Source organism: Notolepis coatsorum, assembly GCF_963971535.1.
Source record: "Notolepis coatsorum genome assembly, chromosome: 4".
NCBI lineage: Eukaryota > Metazoa > Chordata > Actinopteri > Aulopiformes > Paralepididae > Notolepis > Notolepis coatsorum.
The window spans coordinates 203,746,906-203,768,672 of NC_140168.1; positions in this window are offsets into that span (position 1 = coordinate 203,746,906).

A 21,767-nucleotide genomic window follows, 5' to 3' on the forward strand; every position below is an offset into this window, starting at 1 on the left:
TTGATGAATAAATTGTTGTACTTTTGCTATATTTCTGAGATGGAAGAACGATGTTTTGGTCACTTTGTTAATATGTTAATTGAAGTTCAGTTCTGAATCTATGATAAGCGCAAGACTTGTGACCTCAAATTTGATCCAAGGGGTTAGTCCTCCCAGGTTCTTTATTAATGTTTATTTTTTTGTTTTGGGGCCGATAATTCGAATTTCAGTTTTGTTCTCGTCTAGTTTCAGGAAGTTCTTACTCATCCATTTATTTATTGCCAATAAGCAGTCTGTGATGGAGTTAATAGCTGTATCATTTGGTTCAGCAGATATGTACAGTTGTGTATCATCCGCATAGCTATGGAAACCTACATTATGTTCTCTATCATATCACCCAGCGGTAACATGTAAAGGGAGAAGAGTAAAGGACCTAAGCAACTCCCTTGTGCAACTCCATAGTTGTTGTCATATATCTCAGACATATATCCTAGTTTAACATAGAATTTCCTCCCTCTGATGTATGTTTTAAACCAGCTTAGCACATAGTGGGAGAAACCGACAAGGTTTTCAAGACGATTGATTAGAATATCGTCATCGATTGTATCGAATGCTGCACTGAGATCTAGCAGGATAAGGATGGAGACCTTATTCTCATCAGAGTTTAGTCTGAGGTCACTGATTCTTTTGTTGAGGGCAGTTTCAGTGCTATGATATTTTCTGAATCCCGATATAAATTCTTCTAAGATGTTATTTTCTTCAAGAAAGGAATTCATTTCACCTGAAACTCTCTTTTCAAGGACTTTACTAATGATATTGGTAGATAGTTTGCCAGTACATTACTATCCAAGTTAGTTTTTTTTAGTAGTGGCTTTACAACTGCTGTTTTAAAGTCATCTGGGAAAATACCAGTTCTAAGGGAAGTGTTGATGATATCTAGCACAGGGCTTGAGACACTATTAAACACCCATTTGAAGAAAGCTGTAGGTATAGGATCAATGTCTGAGGTGGAGGAGTTACAGTCAAGACATGAATGGAATAAATCATGTTTATCCTGAAAAATATAAATGAAACACAGACAGCAAAGGGACACAGTGAACTTGTGTGTTTCAATTTTACCATATTTACTAGTTTTCACCTACAATTACCATACTTTCTGGTTCAGTGGACCCGGACACCACGTATGTGATATAAATGTGTAGGGGAGGGGCACAGTGTGCACTCAATGAAAATGTGTTATTTTATATGTTCTCCACATAAAATGAGTCATGGCCAATGAGTCTCAGGTTGCACGTGGAAGTATGATTGTTGTTGTTGTGATGATTGCCACTAGGGGGCAGAGCGGCTAAGTGTGAGTGGGAAGAAATAATGTTTTACTAGTCTGTATATATGAACAGTTTACAGTATCATACGTAATTGACTAGATCAGTGGTTCCCAAACTGTGCAGTGAACTACGGTCATATAGTTCTATGGTTGTTCCTACTAGTCGAGTTGTAACAGTCACAAATGTGCCTACTATATTTTTCTTATTATTTATTTGCAGTGCCATGTTTGGTCACTAGGTGGCGCTCCTTGTTTGTACCTGATGTAGCAACAGGTTTCATTTTATTTAACTTGAGCCAGTGACTCACATCACTTCCTGTCTACCTGCCTTCCAGCACAGTGTTAACCCTTTCACTACCACACTACCAAATGTTTATAGTATCGTATAGCTCCGCTCTGCGTCTACTGGAATACATCCCTGTATCAGTACTAGCACTGAATAAATCTCCACATGCACCTTTACACACCTATTTGCCTGGCCACACCCCCATCCGCTCCTCTAAATAAGCAGGGGTGTGGACACACTAACAGCTCCTTCCTTGTTTTCACAACGGCGAGTGTCTGTATACACCACTTTGAGTTAGTGAAATATTTGAAGAAGAGCTGCGTAGACATTATTTCTTGTTTTTTCTCTCTCTCACACATTTTTGAGAAAAGGCTAAGCTATAATGTCTTCATCGGAGGGTTCGAGCGCTCACAACGTCACCCTTCACCAGCGGTTCTCCATTGCCACCACCGCCGTGCGTCGTGGGGCTGCGCTGACTCCACGGTTGTGGCAGTCAGACGCACCTGAGCAGCGTCCGGTGGAGAGTTTGCCTCTCCGAGGAGCTGTTGAACCAAGGTTGTCTCCCGTGAGATGGCCTAGTTCCAGCTCTGGTTCCCCCGCCGGTGGGCGGTCGGCCGATAGGTCGACGGCTCCTCTGGTGGCGGAGGATCTGAGACGCAAGCTCTTCGCGTCTGCTCGCTCCCGTCGTAAAAGGTTGAGCTGCAGGGGCGAACGGCCTGGCTTTGGGGAGCTGCTGGAGCCAGACTAGGGTGCTCCTGCTCGGTCTCCTTGTCCGATGGATACGGAGGATTTTATGGAGGGAGCGGGAGCGCTCTTGTTTGACGCCCGGGTGGAGACGTATCACTCTCCCCCTCAGGGTGTGGCAGGGGGTGGTATGTCTCCTTGGGGTCCCTCATCCTCCGGTGTTGGGTTAGAACCTCCAACTCGGAGACAGGATGCCCAGCTATCAACCACATCGGATGGTGGCGCCACACAGAGTGGCAGCCTCCCATACGTGAGGGACGCGGGCTGCGTGGAGGGAGGTGCGCATGGGGAATTGCGTGCCTTGTTCCCGGAGCTCATGGCGGCCGCCGCAGCCGCTAATGGCGTGCCGTTGCCGCAGCCACTGCCTGCACCTGTCCCTCATGACTTGATAGGTCATCTCTGGCAACGTCGTACTGTGAGGGAGACGGCCGTTGTCTGCCCATTCTTCCCCTCAATGGAGGCCTACGTGCGTCAGGGACAGGTAATCTCCCGCATCACCGGCCTTACCCCCGCCTACGTGCCAGTCACGCGGGTGGCGGGTTTGGTCGAGGGATTGAAAGAAGGGGTGCCTCGGCTTGATAGCCCGATGGCATCTATCCTTTGTCCTGAGGTGGTGTGGGAGCCGCTGCGGAAGCCGGTTCCCCATGGGAAATCGGCTAGGCAGTTGGCCAACTGGAGTGACCAGTCATTCATCGCCGCAACACAGAGCCTGGCTGCGACATTCAACATCGCGCAGCTGGCGCGCTTCATGTCAGGGATGATGGCGGGCGGGTCGGTGTTGGGCGATCACCATCTGTACCTACACGCCCAGGCGGCTGGAGCCATCCTGCACCTGGTACAGCTGCAGGCAATCGCCGCCGGGAAAGGACGCGCCCTGGCCACTCTGACACAGCGCCACCTTTGGCTGGAGCAAGCGAGGGTGCCGGAGCGGAAGAGGCTTCCCCTGCTCACGGCCCCCCTCTCCGAAGCTGGGCTGTTCGGGTCTGCCATGCAGCAAATGACGGCTGCATGCAGGGACATGGAGGAGGAGCGCGCTGTGCTCCAGCCCCATTTTCCCCCACCCGACACTGCCGGTGAGGTCCGACAAAGGCCACGTCGTCGGGGATCCGCGACCGTCGCCACCGCCACCACCGCCGCCGCTACTGGGCCCTCGGCCAAGAAGGCCAGGAGCGGAGAGGGTGCCTCGTCCGCCGCAGCCAGCCGACCCACGCCCAGAGGTGACGGTAGGGATCGTCGTGTCCAGGCACCCCAGAACCGTCCCTTCGGGACCGCTCCTTGTGGGGGCAAGCACCGGGCTGCACGCGGCAGGCGCTGCTAGTGATTCTTTCCCCCTGTTTACCCCTGTTTACCCCTGTTCCCTTCCCCGCCCCAACCATATAATTTTGTTACATTAAATAAAGGGTCCCTCCTGGTGAGGGACTATTTTTTGTTACAAACTGTGTGTTTATTCACTGTATATGTTGGGAATACGATGTGTGAACCCTCGCCTAGTTGTGGGGTTGTTAGGAGAGCAGGACTTTTAGTCATTCTGGTCGCTACATATATATGTGCTTAGCAAGGCCTGTGGCGGGCACAGATTGTTTCTTTCCTCATCCTGAAGAAATATGTTTCTTCTTATTGTGGTACATTTTTACCGTTGTCTGAGGGGGTTGTGTGTGTTCTGTTACATTGGTAAACAATGGCATTGAGTCCACAGCTTTGGAGTGTTAGCCTACAGAAGTGCTCGTGTGTATAGCTTGTACCAAGGTCTTATAGACCCTCTCTCAACCTTCTGTGTTTTTTTCTTGAAACATAAAACACGGGTGTCGTGTTCACACATAAGCCTTTGGCCTTGTTTATAAACCCTTTTCGCAGACGAGTTGTCGTCTGTGACTAGCGTGCGTTGGGTTGGCGTATCATGGCAGGATATACGCTTCTCCATTTAGCATGTTGGCTACATAGGTATAGCCGCTAATGGCTTGTTTTCTATCGTATCCGGGGTGTGGGGTCATGAGAGGGTGAACGGATAAACCCCTCCTTCCCTCTTTTCTGATTGGTCAGGGGGTTGGACCTTCTATCCTTCAGGTTCCCTGCCGCACTGATTGGTCAGCACGGCATGGGGTAGGGAGAGGGGGGGGGGGGTAGGGAGTTCCCTGACTCCTCGCTTTTTGGTCGGTTGAGTCATGGGATTCCCCCCACCATAGAGTACGTCACTGGGCGCGTTTCTATTGGTTGGCGACTTCCGTGAGTTCTTTATAGGCTCCATATGTGGACCTCTGTTGTTGTCAAGTTGGTGCATAGGAACTCAAGAGTTCTCCTGCGCTCTGTATATGTGTGTCTTGAGCTTTTGGTCACGTGGCTCAATGTTACATAAACTTTTCAATTTTTTGCTCACGTGGGAAGTCTCTCTGGGGGTTCCACCATCCCCTCTATTATGGAGCAGGTTGACGGGGTGTTGTTTTTCCTCTGCCGTATGATATGGGACCCATGTCCGTATTTTTTCTGTAAGAAAAGCGGCTTCTTGTCGTTCTCCCAGGCGGCTTGGAGGAACGATATCTGGGTTCTTGTTAGAATTACCATTGATATGTTTTGGGTCTTGACGTGTACATAGTGCTGGCCCTGGGTTCTTCTGATAGGAACCACGCATGGGCTTGCGCGCCTTGGTTGCTCATCATTTGAAACAGCGTTTTTTATGGGGCAACTGGGATGGAGTTTGTCTCTTCCGAGCGCCAGTGTACTAGGCTTGTCTCTATGAATTCTCGTTCATCTCTGGGGGATGATAACGGAATAGATCAAAGAATTGGTAGAGGGGTCTTTGTGTTCTGACCGTCTGGGTGGTGCCCTCTGTGATGTTTTGGATCGGCACGCATACCTACCCCCCTCCTGGGACTGGGGATGGCAGCGTGATTAGGGCACGGGACTGGTTCTGGTCGCGCCGGACCAGGTCAGCAGATCTGCTCTTCTGGTAACCTGAGGGACTTTTTCGGGGGGAAAATGCCGGGTCGGCCCGGGCGTTGCAGGGTTTGATGTTATGGAGGTGTTTGTGGTTATGTTACTGCGTGTTATCCCTCACTGTTGCTTGGCCAATATTGTGTTGTACCTTGCGCTGTGCTAAAGGAGCCTAGTCCTTCTCCATTATTTTTCGCCCCTCTCTTCTCCTGCTTGGCGGGGCTGGGAGGGGGCTGTCGAGGTGGTTCTTGTAGAACCCCTCTGGCATCCCTGTGTACGTCCTGGTCCGCCGGGCCCAGGTCCGTATTTGTTTTCGTCGACCTGTTGGCCTGGGTTAACCCCTTCTTGAAAACTGAAACACTTGTACTGCTGTATAGCCAGTACCTGCAGGTTGTATTTTGGAGTTTTTTCTTGGGGGGTTATAGGAACAACCGCCTCATGATAGAACCACGGTGGTGGTTGGTTTCCTGGTGTGTTGGTAGCGGAGTCAACTCTCGGGGTAGGCCGGGCTTGGCCCTGTCTGCCTGTGAGTGTGCCCCCGCACCTTTCATGACGTCTGCCAATCATGTCAGCCTTCTCTGCCTCGGCCCCTCTAGAGGGTCTGGGTTTTTTTTTTGTGGAGGCTGTGACATGGTGCACAGCATACCAGCGTACGGCCCTTCCGCCGGGGTGCTGTTTTCAGCAGACCCTTTTGGCGCCTGTCTAGTCCGCAGTGCCCCAGGCTCAGGTCGAGTGGCCTGTTAACTGGATTGAGGGATCAACCTCTTTGAGGGTTGTCTCCCCGGTGCACTGCCTGGTCCCGCTGTGGGTGTAGCCTCTTGAGTGCTTCGGGGCGGCGTGCTGTCGGGGGGAAGGGCCTGCTCTTGGATGGGCCCTGTCCGGATACGCTGGCGATGTGGGGGGTGGTGTCACTAGTGACCGCCTGGTGGGGTCTCGATGCTGCGGCGTCGTTGGCCTCTCCGGGCCCCCTTTTCCAGGGGGGTCCAGTCCCTTCCTGGGGCTGGGTCCTCCTTCGCACTCCGCTGCTACGGCCTTGCCATGGGGTTGGGGTTTTGCCCTTGACCCTGTGATGTTAGGGGTTGTGACGGGGGTTTTATTCTTCCCGTTCGTTCCCTAGTGGCATGTGGGTTGCGCGTTTGTGTAGTCGTGGGTTCTTCTGTGGCAAGGTAAGTCCCACGGTCTGCTCACCCTGTGCGTTTGAGTTGCTAAACTCCCCTTGCACAGTCGGATCCGATTCCCTCCCGTCCTCCACTAGGGGGGTCCGGGGGGCTCGGGTCCTCCCCGGTTCTGATGGTTCTGGGGGGCCTCAGCGGGTACATTTGTCGAGCTTCCGCTCTGCTCAGCTTCTGTATTCCAGTAGACGCAGAGCGGAGCTATACGATACTATAACGTACGGTTATATCTATAACCATAGTTATATGAGTATAGTGACGCTCTGCGTCGGACTCACTGAGGACCCCGTGGTCTTCGCCTTTGCGGTGAAATACTTGGGAAGGAGCTGTTAGTGTGGCCACACCCCTGCTTATGTAGAGGAGCGGATGGGGGTGTGGCCAGGCGAATAGGTGTGTAAAGGTGCATGTGGAGATTTATTCAGTGCTAGTACTGATACAGGGATGTATTCCAGTAGACGCAGAGCGTCACTATACTCATATAACTATGGTTATAGATATAACCGTACGTTAACCCTTTCACTGTGACAATACAGAAGGTTAACCCTTTCACTGCCACACTACCAAAATGGTTAAGCCTTTCACTGCGACAATACAGAAGGTTAACCCTTTCACTGCGACACAACAAATGGTTAACCCTTTCACTACCACACTACAGAAGGTTAATCCTTTCACTACCACACTACAGAAGGTTGAAAGGTTATATTGATCTACATGTATATTGAGAGAGTGACCATATGACCAGGCATTGTATGGCCATAAGCCTAATTGTAACTGAGGGGTACAATTCCCTGACTGTATTGTTAGATATGGTATTTAATACCACTACCTCTTGTACTTTAACTTCTGGCCATCCAGTACATGATATAAATATGATGAACACTTTCCCACCTGATGAAACGAATCCACACAAATGTACAAATCGAATATTTAATATAGCAAAAGGTATATACAACGTTCACTTGTTTACACTTATGATTTGAAATATGCACTTGTATGGCAAATGAGTATTCGTAGGTAAATCAACATTGAATGTCCAATCTCTGGTTACGCAGGGAGTAAGTATACAACCTGGATATTTAGGAACTATAGCGATGGTACTTAAATGATTATAGCTGGATACACTAAGGGGGGGGGGGGGGTCCCGCTGGTTGTAAGACAGTAGGAGGGGGGGGTTAGAGAAGCCGCTGGCGGTATCCCATCTGGCCGACGGTTTCTTGGGAGAATTCAAAGTCTTGAACACGGTGCCCACAGAACCTCGGTCCGCAGACGAATACAGCTGGACCTTCTGGTGGACGGTAGCTGCCGGTCCACAACGGAGAGACGTGAGGCGACCTCACTGGTGTAGAGCGCCGTCTCACCTGGAGTCCTCTCCGGGGGGTAGTTCCAACACTCCGCAGTGTTGGCCGTTATCCATGGAATAATCAAAGCACCCAAAGCATAATCCAAGCCGTGGAAGGCTCGCCGTCGTCCGGGTAGAGTAATCCAATATACAGGTCCAGTCGCCCTGGCCCGGAGCTCCTCGGATGCAAGCACCACTAGGGGTCTGCCCAGCCTGGTTAAGCGTCCAGATAACGTCAGGAATGATGGGGGTACTGATAACTTTATAACTCTAACCGAACGATGCACCATACATAAATAGACTATTATTAGCTTAATAGAATACGTCCAACTCGACGGTATAGTGCCAAACTATGACTATTCAACTATTAATCCACACGATATATCAATGCCTATTCTGAGGCCAAGTAGGCCTTACTACACCACACGTGCGTCGTGGGTGAGGCTTCGCGTCTGTCACTCTGTTGGAGGGTAAAGAACTGGACTAAAAGAAAGTTCTACTTTACTTGCGCCATATATATATGCGCTATGAACAAATAGTACCATTCGTATTTCGCCAGACGTATTCCTACGCGGAACCGGGGCTTGCCACGACATGTTGGGCGGCACGATTGAACTTGAACCTAGGGGTATGGCAACCTGGCGCCAGGTTCTCGTCCAATGGTAGAATGAAACTATTATGGGCTGTTTAGTAGACTAAAGGGATATTCAGTGCATATTGTACAAGGAATATACAGGGGATATCAAACGATATACAAACACTATTTAAATATATATAAATAAACATATATATTCGGTTTAATCTGATCCTTCACAACAGCCGCCCCCTAATTAGTCCCACCTAATTAGCTAAGCAGAGACAGATTAACCGCACTGTCTACCACTCAAGGTCCGCTGTAAGGGTCAGTCAACTCACAAAGTCATGGGGTCATGGTCATCATCGATAGTATCTGGGAGTCGGGGCAGTTCTATGAGCCTCGCCACGGGTCGTGTGTAAGTGCGCCCTTGGACGAGTACTTCAGCTGCTCGGACCTTGCCATCAGCACCGGTGATCACTTTGCTTACGCGGCCAGCCGGCCACATAGCCCTGGGTAGTGACTGGTCGATAATCATGACGACTGTTCCTTCTGTCAAATTGTCTTTCTCTTTTACCCACTTCTGGCGGGTCTGTAGAGACGGTAAGTAGTGGAGTAGTCTGCTGTCTGATGGGATGGGGTTTCCTCCCTGTAGACAGTCTAGCTCATCGGGGAACGAGTCTCTCTGGGCTCGTTGTAGTAGAAGAAGTTCTGCTTCTTCGTAGTCAGCTGCTGACATGTCAGTGGTGGACTGAATCTCTGGGTGGTGCCGCAGGAATGTTCTTTGCTGCGCACTCTCTAGGGTAATGCAGTCATCTATGTTGGGGTCTGTGGAGGCGACTGTGCTCAGTCCACAGAACATAGGTTTCTTGTTCTCAGCCTCCTCGTTACTGGCTTCCCGTGGGGTGGGCGTAGGCCACTCTCCTTCAGGGAGCTTGAGGAATTCTGGTCCGTCACTGTAGATGTTGCGACGGGTTAGGTCATCCAGAGACATTCCCCGGGTGATGACGTCAGCTGGGTTGTGTTTGGTGTCCACATACCGCCAGCTCGCTGCTTCTGTTCCATGTTGAGGCAAGGTGTGCGGGTATTGGGTCGTCCCAGCCCTGGTCCTTGTCCCATAGTGCTCGTACAATCATCTTTGCCCTGGTGGTGTAAGGTAGAATACATCCCAACGGGTCATATTGTCTGGCGAGTGTTCTGTACACACTCCGTCTGGTGGTCGGTATCGCCGTCGACCGTCCCTGCTCTGGAGCCAAGGGTTTGTGTCTATAGTGGAGCGAGTCTGTTTTGAACCGCCAGACTAGTCCTAGTGTCATTTCTTGGGCTTCTCCTGGGATGGTCGCCATCCAGGTTTCGCTGCTGGCAGCCTTGTCCGCGGGGGAGAGGCTGCGCAATACGTGCGGGTCACTGCTGGCCCACTGCCTGGGATCAAAGCCGCCTTTGATCAGGGAGGCGCGTAACTTGATTAGGAGAGCCTCGGCTTCTTCTTGAGTCGAAACGCTTTGTAAACAGTTGTCCACGTAGAAACTGTTCTTCACACTGTGTTGGACCTCTTCATCTGCTGTTGGGTCCTCTGCGACGTGTTTCTGTAGTGCAAATGTAGCACAGCACGGGCTGCATGTGGTTCCGAAGGGGAGTACTTCCCACTGGTAGATGGCTGGGTTCTCATCTCCGATCCTCTCTCTCCATAGGAACCGCAGCAGGGGCTTGTCCTCCTCTACTAGTCTCACCTGCAAGAACATCCCTTTGATATCCCCGCTGATAGCCACCTTGTCCTGGCGGAAGCGCAGTAGCACGCCTAGTAGGGAGGGGCCGAGTGTGGGGCCGGGCAAGAGCTCTTTATTCAGATTTTGGGATCCGATCTGGTAGCTGCAGTTAAACACAATGCGATCCTTGCCGTTGTGATGGACCTTGTGATGCGGCACGTACCATGATTCGGTCGTCTGATCGGCCTCTTTACTGTCAATCTTTGTTACGTGTCCCGCTGTGATTAGCTTCTAAATCTCAGCGCGGTACACACTCTCTTGAGCGGGGTCTTTGGCTAGGCGCCGCTCCGTGTTCAATAGATAGCGCTCCGTGGCGTCTTTCTTTGCGTGAAAGGTGGGCATTCCCTCTCGCCTCAGGAGTGGAGTTGCGTATCTCATCACTCCGCCGACTGTGACTCTCTTTGTCCCCTGCTCGAGTAGGTTGATGGCGTAAATGTCTTCTTTAGAACGAATATCTTTCTTTTCGTTCTTAAAGGGCATTGTCTCTAGTGTCCATAGCCTCTCGACATGCTGCAGGAGAGTGGTGTCTTCTTCTGTCGTTCTGGAGTGGAGGCAGCTAGTGGCTGCTGTTCGGTTGAGAGATTTAGCGAGGGGGCCTTGTAGGGTCCACCCTAGGCGGGTCTCGACTGCTGCAGGACAGCCTCGGGGTCCTGTATGGACCCGGTCAATCGGGACTATGAGTTCTGCATGGTCGGAGCCTATCAGCAGGGTCGGGGTAGCGCCGTCTATGAGCGGGATAGGTAATTGGCGCAGGTGCACATATTTATCCATCAACTTGGCGACAGGGTAGGTGTACTGCGATAGTCCTATTTCTTGGCTGGTGAAAGCATTTGTAATCTTGTACCGTCGCTCTGGCTGCCCGTTTGCTGCGATAGTGAAGGAGACATTCTCGCCCTTTATCGTCTTTAAATCTCTTCTTATTGTCCGAATCGTCATTTCGTTCTTGCTCCCCCGCAGTCCCAGCTGGGCCGCAGCGGACGCGAGCAGAAGGGTCTTCTCTGACCCGTCATCAAGGACGGCGTAAGTGTCCATGACTTTATCTTGGTAGCTCAATGTCACACGGACTACCTTTAAGAGCACTTGGGCGCCGCTGCTGCTGGCGGGGTCAATGTACATGACACTTGCCTTGGTGCCGCTCGATGGTGCAGGTGGAGGCCGTCTTCTGTTACTGTCGTGTAGTATATCTAGATGGGCTCCATCGCACCGACTGCACCTTTTCTTTAGGCGGCATTCGGCTGCCATGTGTGGCCGCGCACATCGGTAACAGCGCCTGTTGGACTTTATCCATTGACTCACTTCTTCTGCATTCATCTTTGTGAATAGGTCACATTGTGACAGCCAGTGTTCTTTCTCACAGTAGGGACACGCTATCTTCCACTTCTCTTTTCTCGAGGGGGTGCTGTGACTCTTACTGCTCGGTACTGACTCTGATTGGTGCATGACAGTCACCGATCTTCTTCCATCATTTATTCTCCTGGGTCCCTCTCTGGAGCTTGGCGTGCTCGGCCCGAATGTATCCAGTCGTAAGCTGCTGACTTCTCTCGCCAGGAAGTCGGCTAGATCAAGGAGGGATGGCTCGGGGCCGTTGGGATCCCGGTAGTCTCTCTGCCGCCTAAAACGCTCCTGTCTTGCGGGTGGCAGCTTCTCCAAAATCCTCTCGACGTTAGAGTTGGCGTATAGCTCATGCATGCCCTTTTCCCGTTGCGCTCCCAGCATCCCTAACAGGGACTGCACTTTGATTGACAGGTCGTCTAATGAGCGATTGTCTGTGGCTGGGGGTAGGCGATCAATATGCCTTATCTCTTGGATTACGTAATCCCATATACGTCCATATCTCTGGTCCAGCGCCGCTAGGGCCGCTGTGTATGGTGTCGAAGAGGTGGCATAGGCTAGCGCTATATTGTGCGCTCGCGGTACTTTCAGGTGCTTCAGTAATATTGCATACTTGTGGCGTTCATCAGCGACATCCACCATCATTGTCTCTAAGCACATCCGGAGCTCCGTGTACTGTGCTCGACTCTCATAGGCGAAGTCTGGATATGACGGCGTGGCAATGTATGACGCCGTGGATGGCTGATACATCGGCGAGCGTTGGGGGAGAGACCTCCTGGGCGAGTCCCCTCTTGCGCCTCGCTGTGGGCTGGTACTGACAGGGCTGGTATTCCTCTGGGCTGGTCGTGCGTCGTGCTCACCCGCGAATAGAGTCGGGGGTCTGTAGCGCAGCGCCACGGGGGTATAGCCTGGACTGTACTGGACCTCCTGGTCCGGTGGAGTACTGTGCTGTCGTCGGGCTTGGTTCTCCTCCTCTCCCTCTTCTTCCTCTATCAGATCTTCCAGATCCTGTAATCGTTTATTTAGCTTCTCCGCAGTGTATGCCGCTCCTTCCTTGTAGCTGGGTCTCGCTTGGACCGGTCTGGGAAGGGGGTCCGCGGGGGGTCTAGGCTCGGTCTGTTGGTCAAGTTCAGGGTCGCTTTCTCGTTGAGGAGACGCTGCCCTTGACTGTTGTCTCGACAAGTTCCTTGAACCCCTGGCGGAGGGAGAGGGTGTTGCCTTGCGGATCAGCTGCTCCATTAGCTGAGCTTGTAACTTGTCGCGCTCGACTTCGCGCTTGGTGAGATCTGCTTCTCTTTGGGCACCGGCAGCGGCGCGCTGGGCGTCGGCCCGGTCTCTTGCCATATTCTCTTCCGTCTGAAGGCGTCTCATCTCCAGGCGTGTGCGCTCTTCTTCGCTCCGTTGTTGCGCTTGGAGTTGTTCGCGCTCGCTAAACGCCTGTGCTTGGAGACGATCGCGTTCACCCTGAAGTCGATCGCGTTCGGTAGAGGCTGTCAGGCTGACGAGGAACGCCTGTTGTAGCATCCTCTCCGCTTCGCTGGGGGAAGGCGGTTGTGGAGGTGAGCCGCTCCTGCGTGAGCCGCTCCTGGGGGTACTCGTTGGGGAGTCCTGGAGCTCTATTTCCTCGGCGCTCTCCTCCTCTTCTTCCGTGCAGAGTTCTCTCTCTGTAGGGTTGTCTTCCTCCCGGGGGTGGTCGGGAACTACTTCTTCTGTAGTGGCGGGGGGTAAAGGCATGTCCGCTCCCTCCTGGTCCCCACCGTGAGCTTGGTCAGTTACATTAGGACCTACTAGGGCCTCTGTGGTCGGGGAAACCTGGTCGTTAAGGTCAGACATAATTTTACTTTCTACTTTTACCGCGTTTACCGTTTGTCGAAGGCTAGGTAGTTGACTGACAGTGTAATCCTCTAAGTACTGAGGTGGCTGTCGTCTGCGCCGCGGGCGTTCTAGGTTAGGAGGACCGTTTCGTGGAGTGTTCATCATAGGCCATTTCAATATTAATAACACTATATTAATATTACACTAGTTACCCTCCGGCTCGAAGGACCAATTGTAACTGAGGGGTACAATTCCCTGACTGTATTGTTAGATATGGTATTTAATACCACTACCTCTTGTACTTTAACTTCTGGCCATCCAGTACATGATATAAATATGATGAACACTTTCCCACCTGATGAAACGAATCCACACAAATGTACAAATCGAATATTTAATATAGCAAAAGGTATATACAACGTTCACTTGTTTACACTTATGATTTGAAATATGCACTTGTATGGCAAATGAGTATTCGTAGGTAAATCAACATTGAATGTCCAATCTCTGGTTACGCAGGGAGTAAGTATACAACCTGGATATTTAGGAACTATAGCGATGGTACTTAAATGATTATAGCTGGATACACTAGGGGGGGGGGGGGGGGTCCCGCTGGTTGTAAGACAGTAGGAGGGGGGGGTTAGAGAAGCCGCTGGCGGTATCCCATCTGGCCGACGGTTTCTTGGGAGAATTCAAAGTCTTGAACACGGTGCCCACAGAACCTCGGTCCGCAGACGAATACAGCTGGACCCTCTGGTGGACGGTAGCTGCCGGTCCACAACGGAGAGACGTGAGGCGACCTCACTGGTGTAGAGCGCCGTCTCACCTGGAGTCCTCTCCGGGGGGTAGTTCCAACACTCCGCAGTGTTGGCCGTTATCCATGGAATAATCAAAGCACCCAAAGCATAATCCAAGCCGTGGAAGGCTCGCCGTCGTCCGGGTAGAGTAATCCAATATACAGGTCCAGTCGCCCTGGCCCGGAGCTCCTCGGATGCAAGCACCACTAGGGGTCTGCCCAGCCTGGTTAAGCGTCCAGATAACGTCAGGAATGATGGGGGTACTGATAACTTTATAACTCTAACCGAACAATGCACCATACATAAATAGACTATTATTAGCTTAATAGAATACGTCCAACTCGACGGTATAGTGCCAAACTATGACTATTCAACTATTAATCCACACGATATCTCAATGCCTATTCTGAGGCCAAGTAGGCCTTACTACACCACACGTGCGTCGTGGGTGAGGCTTCGCGTCTGTCACTCTGTTGGAGGGTAAAGAACTGGACTAAAAGAAAGTTCTACTTTACTTGCGCCATATATATATGCGCTATGAACAAAAAGTACCATTCGTATTTCGCCAGACGTATTCCTACGCGAAACCGGGGCTTGCCACGACATGTTGGGCGGCACGATTGAACTTGAACCTAGGGGTATGGCAACCTGGCGCCAGGTTCTCGTCCAATGGTAGAATGAAACTATTATGGGCTGTTTAGTAGACTAAAGGGATATTCAGTGCATATTGTACAAGGAATATACAGGGGATATCAAACGATATACAAACACTATTTAAATATATATATATAAATAAACATATATATTCGGTTTAATCTGATCCTTCACAACACTAATGATATTTTGATAATAATGGGTATGTGTGAAATCGACACAGCAACAATGTCTGATTAGCTCTTTGCTAATCAGTGCAAGGAAACTATTAAAAAAAACATCAGTTTCGGCCGAGTTGAATGGGATCAGCCATCTCGTCGTCATTTCAACAGGTTATTTTAAACGAACAAGGCTGAATCAAAGTTCATTAATCTTATCAGACTACATGAACCACACAATCATGACAAATCTCAATGATGCACTGTCATCTGTATTAAATTATGTCGCCCCACTAAAAACGAAAAAGAAGAAAACCAGAGCCTCGCCCTGGTTGAACTATAATGCGGCCAACAAAGAAAAAAGGAAATGTCGTGCAGCGGAGCGAAAATGGAGAAAAACAAAAACCACCATATGCTGTGATATATACAAAGATGATGTGGTGTTAGGGTCTCCAGCGACCCGTTTCAAGGTTATAATATGTAATAACTACCATGTAGGCTTTATGATATCCTCCACAACACATGTAAGCACAGCAAAACTATTTTAACCATTTTTGAAAATTCTGAAGGTATCTGCAGAAAAAAAGGTACAACTGTGGTGTTAGGGTCATTATTGACCCGGCAAGGTAAAACTATACTATAAAAATACTAAATATAAATAAATAAAATAATAATAAATATACTAAACGTTTTTTCAGTAGTTATATTCTAATATTGTTCTATTATAGTCAGAAAACATTATTATCTATGGGTTTCACATTTAGTATATTATTATTGAACAACCTCATTTTTATCTTAAAAATAAGGGACATGATGTGTCTCGGGGGCCATAAAATCAAATTACAATGGGATTATATGGTTATGAATGCATATAATGTAGGATGTAGTATTAACTATATTGAGTGATACTCCTTTCTTTTTAGTGGTCAGGACTGAGTTAGACCCCGGGTCAACATTGACCCGCTAACAACGGTCAGTGATGCCAATTCCTAACACAACATTTACATTTACATTTACATTTTGTCATTTAGCTGACGCTTTTATCCAAAGCGACTTACAAGTTCTGTATGACAGGTAATCAGGAAGGGTACAACTCTATCAGCTGAGTAACAATATTCATCAAAGTGTTGCGTGTTACAGTGTAGGTTAGTTTATTAGGACAAGTGCATGACAGTAAGGTTAGTTATGGTTAGATTTTTATTTAATTTTCTTATTATTATTTCAGATAATGATAAACATGAGGGTTAACTGTTTATAATAAAACCATCCGCTTAGCAAGGAAAGACTACTTCTCTAAAATCATTACAGAAAACGCTGGAAACTCCAGAATCCTTTTTTCCACTATTACTACTCAACACTGCCCCTACACCTCCTCAGTCATCAACGGTTAAGTGTGAAGAACTTGCACTATTCTTTAACAACAAAATAACCTTGATCAGGGAAAGCATTACTCATGATGGAAATAAAGCTGATTGCAGCAAACCACGCAATGTAACCATGAGAAGATTCACATGCATCGCATTAGATGTACTCTGCCAAACTGTCTCAGAATGTAACTCCTCCACCTCAGACATTGACCCTATACCTACAGCTTTCTTCAAACGGGTGTTTAATAGTGTTTCAAGCCCTGTGCTAGATAACATAAACACTTCCCTTAGAACTGGTATTTTCCCAGATGCCTTTAAAACAGCAGTTGTAAAGCCATTACTAAAAAAAACTAACTTGGATAGTAATGTAATGGAAAATTATCGTCCAATATCCAACCTACCATTCATTAGTAAAGTACTTGAAAAGATAGTTTCAGTTCAAATAAATTCCTTTCTTGAAGAAAACAACATCTTAAAAGAATTTTAGTCGGGATTCAGAAAATATCATAGCACTGAAACTGCCCTCACCAAAATAATCAGTGACCTCAGGCTAAACTCTGACGAGAATAAGATCTCCATCCTTATCCAATCTGTGGGACGGCTTTGGCTCAGGGGTAGAGCGGGTTGTCCAATGATCGACGGGTTGGTGGTTCGAATCCCGCTCAAGCCCATGTCCATCCCATTGCCGTTGTGTCCTTGGGCAAGACACTTAACCTACTTGCCTCGTATGAATGTGTATGAATGTTGGTGGTGGTCGGAGGGGCCGTAGGCGATGATTATTCACCACGCTTCCGTGAGTCTGCCTCAGGGCAGCTCTGGCTGCAATTGTAGCTTACCGCCACCGGTATGACTGTGTATGAACGAATAATGGACTCTGTGAAGCGCTCTGGGTGTCATGAAGAGCGCTATATAAATCCAAGCCATTATTATTATTATTATTATTATTATTATTATTATTATTATTATTATTATTATTATTATTATTATTATTATTATTATTATTATTATTATTATTATTATTATTATTATTATTATTATTATTATTATTATTATTATTATTATTATTATTATTATTATTATTATTATTATTATTATTATTATTATTATTATTATTATTATTAATTATATTAATTATATTAATTATATTAATTATTATTATTATTATTATTATTATTATTATTATTATTATTATTATTATTATTATTATTATTATTATTATTATTATTATTATTATTATTATTATTATTATTATTATTATTATTATTATTATTATTATTATTATTATTATTATTATTATTATTATTATTATTATTATTATTATTATTATTATTATTATTATTATTATTATTATTATTATTATTATTATTATTATTATTATTATTATCCTGCTAGATCTCAGTGCAGCATTTGATACAATCGATCACAATATTCTAATCGATCGTCTTGAAAACCTTGTCGGTTTCTCAGAACATGTGCTAGGCTGGTTTAAAACATACATCAGAGGGAGGAAATTATATGTTAAACTAGGAGATCACATGTCTGATATATACGACAACAACTATGGAGTTGCACAAGGGAGTTGCTTAGGTCCTTTACTCTTCTCCCTTTACATGTTACCGCTGGGTGATATCATCAGAGAACATAATGTAGATTTCCATAGCTATGTGGATGATATACAACTGTACATATCTGCTGAACAAAATGATACAGCGATTAGCTCCATTACAGACTGCTTACTGGCAATAAATAAATGGATGAGTAACAACTTCCTGAAACTAAACGAGAACAAAACTGAAATTCTAATTATCTGCCCCAAAACTAAAAAATAAACGTTAATAAAGAACCTGGGAGGACTAACCCCTTGGATCAAATCTGAGGTCACTAGTCTCAGGGTTATCATAGATTCAGAACTGAACTTCAATTCTCATATTAGCAAAGTGACGAAAACATCGTTCTTCCATCTCAGAAATATAGCAAAAGTACAACCATTTATTAATCAGAACGATGCTGAGAAGCTAATTCATGCATTCATATCTAGCCGGTTAGACTACTGTAATGCACTTTTCACAGGTCTCCCTAAGAAAACCACAGAGAGGCTTCAGCTAATCCAAAACTCTGCAGCCCGACTGCTAACTAGAACCAAAAGGAGTATACATTAGTCCAGTCTTAGCTGCTTTACACTGGCTTCCTGTAACATTTAGAATTGATTTTAAGGTCCTTCTCCTTACATACAAAGCTCTAAATGGACAGGGACATAGCTACATCGCCAACACTCTAATAAATTACATGCCAGCAAGAACACTGCGATCATTAGCTGCTGGACTACTAGAGGCTCCCAGAAACAGGCAAAAGAGGATCGGTAATGCAGCCTTTATCAACTATGCCCCAAAACTGTGGAACAAACTACCCCAAAACATCAGGGAAGCCAACTCGCTAGACATATTCAGTTCAGTTCAGTTCAGTTCAGTTCAGTTCAGAGTTTTTATTTGCCACATGGAATAATACAATCATAGTTTCTTCATTAAAAAATCATAAATAGCCATTCCATGGACAAAAGGAGCAGGAAGAAGAATACATCTTATAATTACATGCCCCTTATTCCTAAACTAACTTGTATTTTCTTAATGGTCGGCGTATAACCTTATTTACACAAATAATCATTTATACCATTATAAAAGAAACACAATCCACAGTTAAACAAGAAAAATTTAAATAATAATAATAATGATAAAAAAGAAAAAAGAAAAGAAAGAGAAGAGAAAAAAAAGATCTCACTATTCAGATCACATTTTGATTTTCATACTGACTAAATATATATTTTTTTATACATTTCTTTGAATTGATAAACACTGTTACATCCCTTAAGCTCGCTATGGAGAGAATTCCATAACTTTACACCAATAACTGAAGGACACATCTGTTTAAGTGTGGTACGTGCAAACTGATGTTTAAAATTGTATTTTCTCCTACTAAACTCACTTTCTAAATGAAAAAGATTTTGTAGTTTTTCTGGCAGTGTATTATTTCTTGCCCTAAACATAATTAACATTGTTTGAAACTTAACCATGTCTTCAAGTTTAATTATTCTAGATTTAATAAATAATATATTTGTGTGTTCTCGATAACTCACTTTATGTGTGATTCGTACAGCCCTCTTCTGTAGTATAAATAATGGTTTTATATTTGTCCCATAAGTATTCCCCCATACTTCAACACAATAACTGATATAAGGTGAGATGAGTGAGCAGTAGAGTGTTCTCATTGCCTCATACTCTAACACATCCTTTACTTTATTCATAACAAAAATACTCTTGGACATCTTTTTTTTAACGTGTGCTATGTGCGATTTCCATGTTAATTTATCATCCATAATGTAAGATTCTGATCAAACTGGCCAGTATCACGTCTTCGTCTGTTTGGCTCTCCATCCAATTCCTCTGCGTTGTGTACTTTTAATGGTCCTGACGTCTCCGATACTGGTAGATAAGATCCTTATCTCCCCCCCCGTTAGTGCAATCCGTAAACCATAATACTTCCCCACCTCCGTAAGAATTCGACACTTCGACAACGTGAAATACCTTACAAGGAAAAGCATGGTTTTATTTCTCTAAACAGAAACCTCAGCTCAGATGTTAACAGATTGTATTGTCCTTGAAGAGTATATTTCTAATGATCTTTCGGTGTGTTCATATTATCGTCCTTTTGCTGTTCAGTCCAATAGTGTTCAGGCCTGTTCGTTAGCCTAAAACCATCCTTGTGGTAGCCGAAGCTACTGGTGATGTGCCATTCCCCCCCCCCCCCCCCCCCTCTCTCTCGTCGAGAGGAGAGAGTCTCTTCTGGTTTCTTCCCTCTTAGTCTCAGTCAGATTTTAGTCTGCTCAACACCCGGAAACACCGTTCGACTTATAGATGTTCGTCGTCGCAACGACGGCCCCGCATTCTGGTTGTCATGTGACGTGTTGTCATGACAACTGCGTTTAACCTTTCACACATTAAAATGCAGTTTCATTCACTGTTGCATTAAGATGAACCTCTCTCCCTCCTGCTCGTCGAGACAGTACACTCTAATCTCAGATGTTCTAATGAGGAATGTCAACAAACATTCTCTCGCTGGCAGTGTGGCTCACAACAATCACCCTGCTACTGAACCACCGTCTCCTGCTTCCACCGTCCGCATGCACTTCGACCTCTCTGACCCGGCACCGTTTTAGCTGTGGTCACTCCCCCCAATCTATACATCACATACATTGAAAAACCACCATTTTCTCTCAATCCCCCCTTGATTCTTATCACCCCTTCAGAATCATAAATCATTATTTGGTTTTTTAATTAATTATGCCAAAAATAGCCTGTGGTTGAAGCAAACCAACCTCGTCTCTCGTGCACAAGAAACGAAGACGGCCCACGGTCAACCCAGTGATCCTGCTGCCTGATGTCTGTTTGCGCCCCCCTTCGTGCACAAAGGGAACCGAAACCGACCACCAAAACCAACAACATACAACGACTCATAACCATTGGAGCCCCCCTGTCTGCTCCCAATAATTATATCCTGTTGTTCTACTGTTCTCCCTCTTATCTACCTTCTATATATATATATATCCTTCTATACATATATCTTATATATGAATCCTCCATTTATATCTCATACTCCTAATCAATGAACACAGGACTTCTCGCTGTTGTCTCGTCTCTCGATCTCCTGATTGACTCTGAAAGGAAGTCCCTGTTTGTTCATGATTCACCGCCCGTGCTCTGTTGTTTCAAAACGCTCTCTAAACAGCGTCTCCGCCGGGAAGGCCCCTCCGATGTCCGCCTCGTTCTCCCCTGGGCAACACCGCCTGCGACCGCTGGACTCCGCCTCGTCGGCCGTCTCCGCCCCGTCGGTCATCTCCGCCCCGTCGGTCATCTCCGCCCTGTCGGTCATCTTGGTTGAGGCTCATCTCCACCGCCGTCGGCCCTCTCTCTCGTCGTGGACGGTCTGTGTACCAGGCTGCCGTGCCTGGCCCCTGCGGCTTCCTCCTCCTCCAGTCTGTCTCCTGGCCATCTCCATCGCTGTCGGTGTCATTCCCCCCTTGAAAGCAGAAACACAACACCGGCAGTCTTTCTGTACACTCGACCCTGTGTTTTCTATTAGTCTACCGTGACTTTGGGCCTGCAGCTCGTTCTCTATATATTTTTTTTCCTCTGCAAGCCCCTGCCATGGCCACGCCCTTTCAGACTGTTGGACGGTGTGAGTGTCCTACAGCCCATGGCGCTATTTGTTCTCTATTAGTCCCCCACCTTCTCAACACCCATATCTAATCCTACAGGGCTGTTCCCTGTTTTGTTGTCTTCCGGCGTGACACCAGCAGCTAAACGATACCCACTCGGCGCTCTACGTTTGTCCCACGGTTGACCCCCAGCGCGCGCCAGTTCTTTCTGGTGACGTGTCCCCTCAAGACTCTGCCTATTTATTAGGTGTGAGAAGGCCCCACTGGAGATCGAACTCCCTCTTATTTCATAATTAAACTTATTTAATTAACCTGTATATCGA